The sequence below is a fragment of the Panthera leo genome, chromosome B3 (genome assembly GCF_018350215.1).
Source record: "Panthera leo isolate Ple1 chromosome B3, P.leo_Ple1_pat1.1, whole genome shotgun sequence".
NCBI classification, from domain to species: domain Eukaryota; kingdom Metazoa; phylum Chordata; class Mammalia; order Carnivora; family Felidae; genus Panthera; species Panthera leo.
In genome coordinates, this window is record NC_056684.1 from 83,611,174 (window position 1) to 83,626,380 (window position 15,207).

Below are 15,207 nucleotides of genomic sequence, written 5' to 3' on the forward strand. Positions count from 1 at the left end.
CCTCTCTCTGACCCTCCCCTGTTCATGCTCTGTCTCTCTCTGTCTCAAATATAAATAAACATTAAAAAAAAAAAAAAAAAAAGAATTGAATTCATTGAGTATTTACCCAATATAAGACATGCTAGAATTATTAGGTGAGTAGACAGTGTCTTACCCCAAAGGGTCTTAGACTCCACCAGTGAGACAACAAGCTAAAAGGCTGATGGCAATAGGTCTAACAGAACCACGAGCAAAATGGTAGAATCACAGAGGAGGAAGTAAGTCATGCCAACATGAATGGCAAACAGGAAAGTAGATCAGAGAAGACTTCATGGAAGATAATGGGAGGTAAGAGAAAAGCACTGGAGTAAAGGAAGAGCAGGAGCAGGACTCTGTGAGCATGAAGTAAAACTAGCAACTAATTTGGCTGAAACATGCAGATGCGTGAAGTAAACGGTGGAAGAGTGGTTAGGAAAATCTGTTAGTCAAAACATGGAAGGTCTTGAAAATCTTGAGTATGGACTGCAAGTTTCACAAAAATGGGGAAGCTTTCTGAGAACTGACATGCCAAGATTGGCTCGAGTTAGAAATAAAAGTGTGGCAACAATATAAATCATGCAATTAGGACAAGAGAGATGGAAACAGGAAAAGCCCCATTAGGAAGTTATATGAAATCTCGTGTTCCAAGAAATACTGGTGTTCTCAAAAGAAAGAGTGGGGGTCCTTCTTGGAGAGTTATCGTGCATGTCAGCATATTAGGTGCTCTTTGTTCAACCCAATGGGTCCCAAACTTAGTAGACCAAAGTATCTCTGTTGTTATGATGGTGGTTGTGATAGAACATCTATTAATACTGGGCAAAACACTAAGGTTACATGGGGTATAATCTGGACAATGCAATTCAGGTAGTAGACGGTGAGATTGTGAACTAGGATATTGCAATATAAGATATAGTGATTAGTCCTATATTTGCTATTTAAATCTTGAAATATCTCCAACATGATGATTTCCTTAGTTCAGTCACTTTTCTTTATATCCTGTACATAGGAAAATTCAAAACTGAGAATTTGGGGTCTCATCAGGAATTGGAAATATTGGGCTCTGTGAGAGAGGTGAGAATGAGATGAGAGGCTGGGGACAAGAGTATTGGTTGAAAGGCTGTATAAGGAGCTATTTGACATCAGGCCTCATCACCACCCTGGAAAGCCAAACGACCTTCCTTTTCCTGAAACCCTGCAGCACACAGTAATTTTACTCTCTGGAGACATTGAAGCAGAGAGGCTCTAGGCTTGTAATACTAGGTGCAGCACATAGTACGGGTACCAACTGAAAACAGAGGTATTCTACTTCTGATCTTAAATAGTAGACTTTTTCTTTTTAATTTTTTTAATGCTTATTTATTTTTTAGAGAGAGAAAGAGACAGAGACAGAGCATGAACTGGGGAGGGGCAGAGAGAGAGGGAGACACAGAATCCAAAGCAGGCTCCAGGCTCTGAGCTGTCAGCACAGAGCCCGACGTGAGGTTTCAACTCAGGAACCGCGAGATCATGGCCTGAGCTGAAGTTGGGCACTTGACTCACTGAGCCACCCAGGCGCCCCCTAAATAGTAGACTTTTAAGTCTCTCAAGTATAGTAAAATTCACCAGTCTGCACGGATCATCCAATTAGCTTAGCGCCTCATCCTTCAGTGTCATGGAAGAGTCATGGATCACTGGACCTTATGTGGGAAGCTTCCTACACAAAAGACAGACACCCAAACAAATCAACAAAAAGAAAGAACTCAAAGGATAAGAAAACTTCGAACTGTTATCTCCAGAGTCCTAAAAGATATAACATTCATAAATCAAGAAAAAGATATTATAAAAATAACAATCAGGAAAAAAAAGGGATCTATGTAATAAATGAATAAATAAAGCCCAAAATAAAAAACAAGATGAGTATACTAGAAGATTAAGTTGAGAAAATCTCCCAGAAAAAACAAAATGACAAAGAGATAGACGATACCTGTCGTAGCTGGAATAAAGACAAACAGATGAACAAGTTTATATCCATTAGTTGTCTTTTTTTTTTAAGTTTATTTATTTTATTTATTTTGAGAGAGAGAGAGAGAGAGAGAAAACACAGTGGGGTAGGGGCAGAGAGAGAAGGAGAGAGAATTCCAAGCAGGTTCCATGCTGTCAGCACAGAGCCTGATGAGGGGTTCGAACTCACAAACCATGAGATCATGACCTGAGCCGATATGAAGAGTCAGACATTTAACCAAGTGAGCCACCAGGTGCCCTTATCCGTTCATTTTCTTAAGAAAACCTAAGAAAATAAGAATAAGTCCAAAAGGTCCTACATCTGACAAGAGATCTTAAAAGAGAACAGAGCCTAGTCTAAAGGAAATTACAAAGAAATAAAGAAAACACTTCTACAACTGAAGATCCAGATTGAATGGATCATCTGCGTGACATATACTATGAGGCAAACAAACAAACAAACAAAACTCAGCTAAGGACACATCACTGACATTTCAGAGCATCATGGAAAAAAGAGAAGAGAGGTGGAATGAAACATAGGCCCTGTCCTGGGTTAAGTATCCCCAGAAGCACATCTCCAATCTGAGTACAGTTTATTTGGAGGATGATCGCAAAGAAACCTTAGTAGAGAAGTAGTGAGACAGAAAGAGAAAAGGAGCTTTAATGTGGACAACTAGGGCTCAGTCCCACAAGACATCTTTTGGACACAGGGTAGAACACACTTCAGAGCTGTCCCACCCAAAGGGCAGTACCCCCCAGCTCCTTTAATCGTTGGTTGAAGGCACTAAAACTGCCCAGCACTTCATCATGCAGAGGGCATGGCCTTTGCAGGCTTCTTGGGGCTAGAGAAAGCCCCCGGGCAAAGCTTCCTGGGCATGTACAGTAAGAAGCATGTAGCACACAGGAAAAGAGGATCGGGAAGGGGTTACAAATGTGCAGAAACAGTACTTGCTTCTGTCATGTGCAAAGAAAAGAAATCAAAATGACATCTGAATTCTGATAGCAACCCCGGATGTTAGAATACAGACAACAATGTCTTTAAAATTCTTAGTGCAATTATTTCTCATCAAGGTTCTTAACTGGCCAAACTTTCAATTAAATTTGACAAAAGAATACAGTACGTTTTTACATATTAGGTCCCATATACCCTTTCTCAGGTATTGAAGGATATGCTCTGGCAAAAGATGAAGGATTAAGCCAACAATGAGTAAGACATAGAATCCCAGAAGCAAGATTCAACAAAGGTGAGAAATAAAGAGAATTCCCCATATTATGGCAAAAGGGAAGTCCCAGAATGGTAACTGTAAGGCAGAGCTACAGAGGATTGAGTAAGATCAAGGATTTCAGGAGGGTGGTTTCTAGGAAAACATGGAAGGGACAGATTAACTGACAGGTTTGACCACATGGAATGATTCATGGAAAAGCAGTTAAAGACGTGGGAAGACGTGCTTAAATGTTCAAGAAAATTAAGCAAATAAAGAAAGTAAAGGCAATTTTTAACTCCAGGAAAAAACAAAATGTAGAAAAAAGGAAGTGTAACCATCTTACACAGCTTAGTTCAGCCATAATAGTACAATCACTTAATACTGATTTTAAAAAGAAAGCCTGTGCAGGGGCGCCTGGGTGGCTCAGTCAGTTGAGCGTCCGACTTCGGCTCAGATCATGATCTCACAGCTTGTGGGTTCAAGGCCCGTGTCAGGCTCTGTGCTGACAGCTCAGAGCCTGGAGCCTGCTTTGGATTCTGTCTCTCCCTCTCTCTCTGACCCTCCCCCCACTCACACTCTGTCTCTGTCTCTCAAAAATAAATAAACATTAAAAATTTTTTTAAAAAAACAACCCTGTGCTATATTCATACTGAGAGGAGACTCAGGGTATGAGAGAGCTCTAGGTCTTTGTTGACCAAATAGAAAGTAAACACTATCATCTAAAGTTGATGAATCAAGAATCCATAGTATAAGTATATTATTTAGATAGGAGAAGTAAATACCAGAAAAAACAACTAAATTGGAAGGAGATGCCTCTGGGTAGCAGCATTGTAGCTAGAGGTGGGAAACACTGGTTTGTGTGTATGTTAATACTATTCTTAAACCAGTTTATATATTAACTTGATAAAAATTTAAGTTCCAAAAATTCCAAAAAATTTTTTAAATTCTAAGATTTGCAATGATAAAGGGCAAAATTTTATATATTATCTAAGGACAAAGATCATTCTTTTACTCAAGACACATTGGCAAAGGACGCTTTTTGTGCAAGTCTAGATCATCTGTATAAATCTCTCTTGAGATCTCCAGGCAAAAGCTAATAAAGGCGCAAGGTATATTTTGACAGACTCTAATCCTCCCTATGAATTATTTATCATGTCGTTATGTAACAGAAAACTGCCTTGGCAATGGGTGTATTATGGTTATATTGTGGATGCACATGGTTAATAAGCAGAGACCACTACATTTGATTTGATAAAATATTTCTGAACCAAAAGCTTAACACTTAAAAGCTGAAGTTACTTTATAAAGCTGCTTACTACATTAAAAAGAGAAAGAAGATCACTCTGGTCCTAGTACCTAGAGTCCTGCAAAAGCTGGCATTTCTGCATGTGCATAAGAACCCTGCGTTAAGCACACCCTATCTGGCAATTTAAAAATCCAAGAAGAGGGCTCCTGGGTGCCTCAGTGGGTTAAATGTCTGACTCTTGGTTTCATCTCAGGTCGTGTTCTCATGATTCCTGGGATCAAGCCCCACATCAGGCTCTATGCTGACAGCACAAAGCCTGCTTGGGATTCTCTCTCTCCCTCTCTCTCTGTCCCTCCCCCACTCATGTGATCTCACTCACTCTCTCTCAAAATAAAAAAATTCTATAGAAAAAAAAAAAGAGGGGCACCTGGTTGGCTCAGTCAGTTAAGCAACCGACCTCCACTCCACTCAGGTCAGGATCTCATGGTCCTAGAGTTCAAGCCCTATATCTGGCTTTCTGCTGTCAGTGCAGAGCCTGCTTCAAAACCTGTCTCCCTCTCTCTGTCTCTCTCAAAAATAAACAAACATTTAAAAAAAATTTTTTTAAAGAAAAACCCAAGAAGAAGTGATTCTGTTGAGGGCCTTTTAAGTGACTCATGTTAGGGGTGACTGGCTGGCTCAATCACAAGAGCATGTGGCGGTGCCTGGGTGGCTCAATCGGTTAAGCATCTGACTTCGGCTCAGGTCATGATCTCACCATTCATGAGTTTGAGCCCCACGGTGGGGCTCTGTGCTGACAGCTCAGAGCCTAGAGCCTGCTTTGTATTCTGTGTCTCCCTTTCTCTCCATCCTTCCCCCACTCACATTCTGTCTCTCTCTCTCAAAATTAACATGAAAAAATTAAAAAAAAAAAAAAAAAAAGCACATAAGTTTCAGGCCCATGTTGGGTGTAGGGATTACCAAAAAAAAATAAACTTAAAAAAAAGTGATTGGGGCACCTGGATGTCAATCAGTTAGGCGTTTAAGCAGCACACTCTTTGATTTCAGCTCAGGTCATGATCTCACGGTGGTGAGATGGAGCCCCGCATCAGGCTCCACACTGGGCAAGAAGCCTGCTTAAGGTTCTCTCTCCCTCTCCCTCTGTCCCTCCTGTACATGCGTTCTCTCTATCTCTCAAAAAAAAAAAAAAAAAATTAAGAAAAAAAGTGATTCATGTTGACTACTCCTATAACACAGATTACACACCCAGTAAAGGTAGCTCAAGAAGCTAAGAATTCATCTGAATATGATACCGCTTCTTTTAAACTCTCTGAGTTGGAAACTCCATGACTATTGCTTACCCATTTGCATTTTATGTAAGGATGTTCCAGGAAAGCATCATTGCCCTTTCCCAGGGCAGCTTATGCTAGGAGGGAGGGTTGGTGTCTCACCTCCAACAATGTTTTTAAAGGCTGGGCCAGAGATTCCGCAAGAAGCTCAGAACATGACTTAAGGCTCTGCACGAAGACTCTGAATTACCTGATTTTGACACATATGCAAATGACACCCCCAACCCCCTCCTTCACTGATTAAGCAACACGGGGAGTTAAAAGCACTTGGGATTCTGGGGACACACTGCTCAGGAGAGAGGTAGCACCTGCTACCTCCACCCTGGAGATGTTAAAGAATAACAGATTGGTAAAAACTGGAGGTGAGCGATCCTGATGACTCTGTGAGTTCACTAGCCAGCCATTGAGCACCAGGAACTAGCAGCACCAAGGGAATCTTTGAAAGGCTCAGGGCTCAGGAAGCTCACAGCCCAGACACTTAACAGGTGATTAGATGCAATTCCTTACTACCTCGGAGGGAAGCAGCTCCATCAGCCACAGGCCTCACTAACACCTGCCTTCATTAGACCACCCCCCCCCCCCATCTCCTGTCCACAGATCCTGCTTTATTATGATGAGTGCATTGAAAAGGCCAAAATTCAGCAGGACTGTGAAAATGAAAAATCTGCCTTGCCATTGCCCAGGCTAGGATAACAGTTACAGATGAAGACGGCCACATAATAAAGAGAAAAGGATCTCTCCCAATGACACATGATAGCAGTAAAGTATCAAAACCCCCTTCTTTGCCTGACTTCTCCTTTCTACCTCACTGAAAGCTTTTGTTCTCTTCAGAGGTTAGATTATCAGAGTCATAGATTATCAGAAATTTTGCTATTTAAAATTATATCAGTAAGAAGGAAACATTCCATTCCTAGACACACAAAAGCAGTCGGTTTACAATCTAGGTGCAAAGCTTCAGAAAAGAGGTTGTAGGCACAGCATTCCACATCTAAACTCTATAGTTTCCAAGGAAACAAAACTCCACTTAACAGTTTAGACCTAACATGGATCTCTTCACATGAGCCTGTTTTGCACCAAGCCTGTCAAAATACTGCTTTATTTAAATTTCCTCCCTTCCCCCAAATCTTCTGTTAACTCTTATCTTTTGTTTGGTCCTTTGGTGTGTAACCTCCCCCATTGCAATGAGTTAATAAACCTGACTTTGTCAGATTATAGGTCTGTAGGTGGGCTAGGACAGCACCAAATCTATGAGAACCTTGTTGATCTCCAAAATGCCATCATAACACTCTAGACAGCATAGTTTTTGGGGTATGACTATACAGCTATGGCAAGGGGATAATTAGCAAATTTATACCTGAGGTTTAATTTCTCAATAAACACAGTCATTTGGTAGCTTGAAATGTAATCCTGTACTTGAATTACAATGATTGAAACCTGAAAACAATATTTTAAGAACCTTAAAAAAGTATTTAAAAAGTAAGATATGTGGAAAATTTGCATGCAGAGATAAAAATTTCCTAAAGAAGAGTTTGGTCAAAGAGTTAACGACCTCAGAGGGCTGAATTCCTGGCCAACTCATATAATCCCAGAAGATTCAGCTCAAATACATTCTCTGCAGAGTTGTCCCTAGTCCTTCCTTTTTTGTACTCTGGTGGCACCTGGTGTTACACTAGTGCCATGGCACCCACCACACAATACCGTCATTGTTGGATGACCTGCTTCCCCCACTCATCTCAATTGGTTGACAGCAGACCCTTGTCACTGCTCTGAAAATTCCTAGCACCAGGCAGAATCCCTGGCACATAAGAGGAGCTCAATGTTGAATTGACAAACCAACCAAAGAAAGGGAGATTGGAAGAAAGAAAAACTGTTGAACTTCAAGTTCAGAAAAGGCAGTTGTAATGGTCCACGGGATTGAAAATGACCTGAACGCATTGTGACTAGAAGGAAAAGATAGATGAATATGGGCATTTTGAGGGTGAGAAGAAGAAAAGAATTGTTAACTAAGAGGAAGTGTGAAACAAAGAAAAGAAATGTTTAAGATTTTAAACCTATACAGCTAGGAGGTGGATACCACACCTGGCATAAAGGGATCCTAGGGTAGCCAATTTGTTCAGCCTTAGATAAGCAGATTTTGTGAGTCCTTGAAAATCCAACATGCTTTTGCACATGCAGAATTAGAGTCAAAGCTCAAAATAGACTTGGGAGTCACTGGCAGTGAGGCTGAAACTTTTTTAAAAAGTGGATGAATTCTCTAAGGAAGAGACTATGCATTGAGTGGCTGAAGGACTGAAACCTCGAGAACCCAAAGATCTCAAGGAAAGGAAGAAGAAAAAGGATAGCAAAGAAAAGTATGTTCATGGAGGAACAGGGCTGTGCACGTGGACACTAATGGAGATGAGAAGAGGAAAACCCAAGAGAATCACTTGAAAAACTATTAGAACTTAAAGTTCAGAAAGGCAGCAGGTTACAGAATATAGCAAGCATTTGCTTATAACAATCAATGGCTTTCCTCCAACTACAACCTGTTAGAAAATATAATGGACAAAAGATCCCATTTGCAGTAGCAAAAAAATATAACAGCTAGGGATAAACTTTGAAAATGTGTAGTACTTTTATGAACCTATAAAAACTGAAAGACAGATTTTAACAGTGAGAAAACTTAGGGGCACCTGGGTGGCTCAGTCAGTTAAGCCTCTGACTCTCGATTCCAGCTCAGGTCATGATCTCCCAGTTTATGAGATCAAGCCCTGCATGGGGCTCTGCGCTGACAGCACAGAGCCTGCCTGGGATTCTTTCTCTCCCTCTCTCTCTCTCTCTGCTCTCAAAATAAATAAATAAACTGCTCCCACAGTTGTTCTGTCTCTCTAAATAAATAAATAAACATTTAAAAAATAAAAAAATAAAATGTTCTGCCTCAGTCCTTGGATCTGTGATAAGGCCATTGTAATTTTTCTCCCCCTTAGCTCAAAATATTTCCACCCCCTGTGCAGATGAATCACCTGTAAGTATTCATCAATGATCTCCATAATCTTGCTGTGACCAAATCCACACTGCAGATCCTCACTCCACAAGCTCTCTCAAAACCTTTGAATACAACAGACCCTTAACCCTGGCTAAGAAATGGGGTCAAGAGAGAAAAAACAACCAGGCCATGTTTGGCACTGATAAGCCAAAAGCCAGAATTCCACATGAGGCGTGTGTTTGGGGCTACGGTTGTTCTAGCTCTAGAAGTAGAAGCAACACATCCCACCTGACCAAAAGCAGAGCAAAGATAGTAGCAGATGTCTGCATGGGTGAATGCTTGAATGTTCTTGGGCTTCCTTTTTCCTTGACATGTTTTTAAATTTTATGTTTTTCATCATGATAAGTATACTCTTTAATTCCCACCACCTATTTCCATCATATCCACACCAACCTCCCCTCTGGTAACCATCAACTTTTTCTCTATAGTTAAGAGTCTGTTTCTCAGTTTGTCTCTTATTTTTATTCCTTTGCTCATTTGTTTTCTTAAACTCCATGTATGAGTGAGATCATATGGTATTTTACTTACTCTGACTTATTTCAATTAGCAGTATACTCTCTAGCTCCATCCATGTTGTTGCAATTGGCAAGGTTTCTTTCTTTTCTTTTTTATGGCTGAATAATATTCCATTGTGTCTATATATACCACCTCCTCTCTATCCATTCATCTATATATGGACCATTTGGGCCGCTTCCATAGTTTGGCTATTGTAAATTAATGCTGCCATAAACACAGGGGTGCACTTATCCCTTTGAATTAATGTTTTTGGGAGCACCTGGGTGGCTCAGTCAGTTGAGCATCCGATTCTTGTTTTTGGCTCGGGTCATGATCCCAGGGTCATGGGATCAAGCCCTGAGTTGGGCTCCACGCTGAGCATGGAGTCTGCTTAAGATTCTCCCTCTCTCTTTCTCTCTCTCTCTCCCTCTGCCCCTCTCCCCCTTGCATTCTCTCTCTATAAAAGAAAATAAAGTGAAAGAAAACGAAATGAAATGAAATGAAATGAAATGAAATGAAATGAAATGAAAGAAAATGAAACAAAATAAAATAGAATTAGTGATTAGCGTTTCTGTATTTGAGGAGCAAATACCCAGTAGTGTGATTGCTGGATCAAAGGCTAATTCTATTTTTAACTTTTTGAGGAAAACCCATACTGTTTTCCAGGGTGGCTGCACCAATTTAAATTCCCACAAACAGTGCCTGAGTGTTCCTGTTTCTCAACATCTTCACCAACACTTGTTGTTTTCTTGAGTTTTTTATTTTAGCCATTCTGACATGTAAAGTAATAACTCGTAGTTTTGATTTGAATTTCCCTGATGATGAATGATGTTGAGCATCTTCTCATGCATCTGTTGGCCATCTGTATGTCTTCTTCGGAGAAATATCAGTTCATGTCTTCTGCCCACTTTTAATTGGATTTTTTTTGGGGGGGGGGGGTATTGAGTTATACCAGTTCTTTATACTTGTTGGATACAAACCCTTTATTGGATATGCCATTTGCAAATATATTCTCCCATTCAATAAGTTGCCTTTTATTTTGTTGATTGTTTCTTTTGCTTTGCAGAAACTTTTTATTTTGATGTAGTCCCAAGAGTTTATTTTTGCTTCTATTTCCGTTGCCTTAGGAGACATATCCAGAAAAATGTTGCTATGGCCAATGTCAGAGAGATTACTGCCTGTGCCCTCTTCAAGGACTTTTATGGCTTCAGACTTCACCTTTAGGTCTTTAATCCATTTTCAATTTCGTATAGAGTGAAAGAAAGTGGACCAGTTTCATTCTTTTGTGGGTGGCTGTCCAGTTTTCCCAACACCATTTGTTGAAGAGACTTTTTCCTATTGCATGTTCATTCCTCCTTTGTCAAAGATGAATTGGGGCACCTGGGTGGTGCAGTCGGTTGAGCGTCCGACTTCAGCTCAGGTCACAATCTCGCGGTCCGTGAGTTCCAGCCCCGCGTCAGGCTCTGGGCTGATGGCTCAGAGCCTGGAGCCTGCTTCCGATTCTGTGTCTCCTTCTCTCTCTGCCCCTCCCCCCTTCATGCTCTGTCTCTCTCTGTCTCAAAAATAAATAAACGTCAAAAAAAATTTAAAAAAAAAAAAAGATGAATTGGCCATACAATTATGGGTTTATTTCTGGATTTTCTATTCTGTTACATTGATCTATGTGTCTATTTTTATGCCAGTATCACACTGTTTTAATTACCACCACTTTGTAATATAACTTGAAATCTGGAATTGCGACGCCTCCAGTTTTGTTTTTCTTTTTTAAATTTTTTCTTTTTTGAGATTGCTTTGGCTGCTCAAGGTCTTTTGTGGTTCCAAAGAAATTTTAGGATCAATTATTCTAGTTCTGTGAAAAATGCTCTTGCTATTTTGATAGGCATTGCATTAAATATGTACATTGTTTTGGGTAGTATAGACATTTTAACAATACCTGTTCTTCTAACCCATGAGCACAGAATGTCTTTCCATTTCTTTATCTTGAATTTCTTTCATCAGAGTTTTATAATTTTTAGAGTACAGGTCTTTCACTTCTTTGGTTAAGTTTATTCCAGATATTTTATTGTTTTTGGCACAATTGTAAATGGGATTGTTTTCTTAGTTTCACTTTCTACTGCTTCATTTTTACATTAAAGGAGTAAAACAGATTTCTGTATACTGATTTTGTATCCTGTGACTTTACTCAATGCACTTATCAGTTCTAGTAGTTTTCTGGTGGCATCTTTAGGGTTTTCTATATATAGTATCATGTCATCTGCATATAGTGAGAGTCTTACTTCTTCATTACCAATTTTGTTATGGCAGTCCTAACCAATTAATACACTGATCTAAATGAAAAGTATTCTCTGCCTAGAGTTGCTTTCATATGAAGAAAAATTTTCCTGTGCTTCCCTAAGTCTCATTAACTAACACCTATTAAGTGACAGTAAAATCTGTCATCCTATTAACAATTATTGAAATTGCTTAATTTTCTCAGAATGGAATGTTTGTAAACTGCTGCCAAACTTGAATCCCCTTAATGATCCACAGGAAGAGCCAAACAAAACCAGTTTATGTGCTTGGCACTGCAGGCACAGCACCCAAAGCCTACATACAAGCTTTTCCAGAAAAGAAAATGCACAGGAAAATGTCTGAGTCCAGGCAGGGAAAGGGCAGGTACTGATTCTAAATAAAATAAAGCTATGAAATTAAGATGTGTAGTTAAATTCACATATAAACTTCATTAATCTTTTTAAAGTTTATTTTTGAGAAAGAGAGGCAGAGAGAGAATCCTAAGCAGGCTCCGTGCTGTCAGCAGAGAGCCCGATGTGAGGCTCCATCCCACAAACCATGAGATCAAGACCTGAGCAGAAATCAAGAGCCAGATGCTCAACCAACTGAGCCACCCAGGCACGCCATTAATTTTTAAATCCAAAACATACAGATTTCAATATGTTTTAAAGTAACTCATACATTAGATTTTTGCATTTCTTAGGAATTCCCATGTAGGGGCACCTGCGTAGTTCAGTCGGTTAAGCATCCGGGGCATCTGGGTGGCTTAGTCAGTTAAGCATCTGACTTCAGCTTAGGTCATGATCTCATGCTTCATGAGTTCGAGTCCCACATTGGGCTCTGTGCTGGCAATGTGGAGCCTGCTTGGGATTCTCTCTCTCTCCCTCTTTCTCTGCCCTTCCCCCACTTGTGCACACGCTCTATCTCTCAAATTTAAAAAATAAAGAATTCCCATGTATGTACAATAATTTTTAAAACTCATATCAAATCATGAGTCAATATAGTCCAATAATTTAAAAAAATAAATAATCCATTCAAAAGGTTTTACAAGAAAAATATTCAACATTGGTTATGAATGCATCTTACTACCAGATATAACACAGGGTATGGTCTCCCTCTTCTCCCTCCACTCCCTGCCTGTCTCCTTCAGGCTTTCTGAACTAAGCCTGAGGTGGTATTCCTGCAAAGAGGGCTGGGGGTTGAGAGGGCAAAGTTTCTAAGGATTAGGAGGTTGAGGAGCTAAGAAGCAAGCACAAACAGTCTGCATGGATGTCCATGGAAACAGACCAAACACAGACACATCCTTGACCCTTTGAAACATAAGTGACAGATTTAACAAGCAACAGATTTAATGTTCTGTGTATTTCCACATAGAGAAGCATGAAGACACATTTAGAAGTAGGTAGCTTCTGGGAGGTAAGAACAACTCCTAGCTTGTAACCAGCAAGAAAACAGCAACCTCAGTCCTGTAAGATGAGGTGAATTCTGCCAGTAACTTAAGGGAGATTTGAGGTAGAATGTTCCCCAGTCAAGTCTCCAGACAAGAATGCAATCTGGCCAACAATTTGATTACAACCTTCTGAGACTGAGTAATGGACACTGAACTGTACTTACATTCCTGACTCACAAATATTATGGGGTGATATATATGCCATTTTATGCCACTAAGCTTGTGGTCATTTGTTACACAACAATAAAAATTAATACAGTGAGGGGCACCTGGGTGGCTCAGTTCGTTAAGAGTCTGACTCCTGATTTCATTTGCCTCGGGGCATGGTCTCATGGTTCATGAGTTCGAACCCCGTGTGGGGTTCTGTGCTGTCAGCACAGGGACACCTTGGGATTCTCCCTCCCTCTCTCTCTGCCCCTCCCCACCTTCAAAGTAAATAAACATTAAAAAACAAAACAAAACAAAACAAAACAAAACAAAACAAAACAAAAAACCCTAATACAGTGAGCCAAGCTGATCAGGAAAAAGAACAATTAGTTTCAGTGGGATCCCCAAACCAGAGCTCCAGGCCCATATATTTATTTATGCCTCATTTAAATATTAATTTATGCTTCATTTAAAAAGGGAATTGGGTTTGGGGGGCGAGTGCCTGGGTGGCTCAGTTGGTTAAGTGCCGACTTCGGCTCAGGTCATGATCTCCTCGTTCACAGGTTCAAGTCCCAGGTCCAGCTCTGTGCTGACAGCTCAGAGCCTGGAGCCTGCTTCAGATTCTGTTTCCCTCTCTCTCTGCCCCTGCCCCATTACTGCTGTCTCTCTCAAAAATGAATACACATTTAAAAAATTTTTCAAAAAGGGAATCGGTGGGGCTCAATGGGTTAAGCCTCTGATGTCAGCTGAGGTCGTGATCTCACACTTCGTGGGTTGGAACCCTGTATCGGTCTCTGTGCTGACAGCTTGGAGCCTGCTTCGGATTCTGTGTCTCCCTCTCTCTCTCTCTCTCTCTCTCTCTCTGCCCCTCCCCTACTTGTGCTCTCTCCCTCAAAAATAAATAAACATTAGATAGATAGATAGATAGATAGATAGATAGATAAGGGAACTGGGGCAGATTAAGGCTACAAGTGGTTCTTTAAAGGCTCATGTCTAGTTCTTTAATTTTTTTTGTAATGTTTATTTATTTTTGAGAGAGAGCCCAAGCAGGGTAGGGACAGAGAGAGCCAGAGAATCCAAAGCAGGCTCTGCGCTATTAGCTCACAAACCCCAATGTGGGGCTCAAACCCAGGAACTAGGAGATCATGACCTGTGCCGAATTCAGATGTTCAACTGACTGAGCCACCCAGGCATACCTAAAGGCTCACATGTAGCTCTTTAACAGAGATAAGAGAAAAACATTTACAATTACAAAATGTGAAAAGGCTATGCTGAAACACATGTTGAATAATCTGAACGCAATCACACGGTAGATACCATCCTAAGAAAACAAAAGAACAGAGAGTATACTCAAAGCTGTGCGTTAAGAGTACCTGGGTGGTTCAGTCAGTTAAGCAACCAACTTCGGCTCAGGTCATGATCTCGCAGTTGGTGGGATCAAACCCTGTGTTGGGCTCACTGCTGTCAGCACAGAGCCCACTTCAGATTCTCTGTCTCCCTCTCTCTCTGCACCTCCCTCACTTGTGCTCTCTCTCACAAAAATAAATAAAGCATTAAAATAAAATTTAAAAGCTACACATTAAAAACTGAAGCACAAAAATTGTCACAGCCCTCTCTGCTTCAAGCCAGAACAGTGCTCACCACCAATTTCCTTAAGTGATACTTCAAGGTATCTTTTTTAAATAAAGAGACATAGAGAATAGCTGTACAGTTTTATAATTTTATAACATAATATTCAAATATATTATACTCTATTCTTAGATCACTTTAAGTATTCTTGTTGCAACATATTCATGGTTACCCTGGGCATTACAATTGCCATCTTAAATTTCTAACAAACTAGCTCAAACTTAGCTTCAATAATACACAAAAGTCTGCTTTACACAGTTCTGTCTCTCCCCTTTGTTGTTGCCAAAAATTGCATCTTTATATATTGTGATTTCCTGCCTCATTTTTTGTCACTGAGTCGCATTCTGGGTAGCACCTTTTAAATATCTGCCCCAGGTGATCTTTATGTATAAGACCACTGAGAACCTTGCAGT